Raw genomic sequence first — 712 nt, forward strand, 5'->3', positions numbered from 1 at the left:
CTATTAATGTAGATAAACAAAACACCTGTGAAGGTTCATATCGAAAATATCTCCTTGTTTTTGTATTTTTGCATTTTTTTTCTTACAGTAAGTGTTAGTACAAAGGCGAGTCCATAGTAGTGAGCCACAGAAAAGTTCCTTCTACTGTGACATACATATACCGTACAGTACTTCCTCCATCCTTAATACGTATTTTCTCTATAGAAAATCTACCAAACAACCGTTTTTCACACCTGTTTATCATCAGACGAATAATCTCTCCCAAAAGCTTAGAGTGTCAAGACGTTTTCGTACAGTGAGTAAACATTTAGCAGTCTTGGCAGCGTAGCGAGTGGCGTCCCAGAGTGGCACACTCAAAGCGGGCGGGAGCGAGGCTGCGAGGAAACCACGCGGCACCTCTACACACTGATATACTGGGGAGGAAAGGCAACACATGGTGTTTCATGCCAGCGTTGGGATGCCACGCATGCGCACTTGGGCTCTCCGCCGCCGTGGGGGTGGTATGACGTAACTGGGCGATTAGCCATAGGAAAGTGTGTACTCTGTTAAATATGTTTATATTATGTGAAAAAAATGAAATACATTGGGGAAAATTAATATAGCTTGAAGCATCATTCTTCTAAAATTTATTTCTCAACATTTCCATAAATATACATGTTTACAGTGTAACGGAAGCAATAAGGTATGGTGATTTAGATGCAGATTTTGTTAT

The 712-nt window shown here is 40.7% G+C and overlaps 1 protein-coding gene across 1 annotated transcript in view; it reads right to left on the reverse strand.

Annotated features, from left to right (window-relative positions):
* LOC119590643 (solute carrier family 43 member 3-like) overlaps positions 1–397 on the reverse strand; it is a 21,587-nt gene extending 21,190 nt beyond the window's left edge. Inside the window, exon 1 of the mRNA XM_037939320.1 lies at positions 234–397. The gene's annotated coding sequence lies outside the window, so the exon portion shown is untranslated. The remainder of the gene's footprint in view (positions 1–233) is intronic.
* Positions 398–712: the final 315 nt, after the last annotated feature.

This window comes from Penaeus monodon, chromosome 27 (genome assembly GCF_015228065.2).
Source record: "Penaeus monodon isolate SGIC_2016 chromosome 27, NSTDA_Pmon_1, whole genome shotgun sequence".
Taxonomy (NCBI): Eukaryota; Metazoa; Arthropoda; class Malacostraca; order Decapoda; family Penaeidae; genus Penaeus; species Penaeus monodon.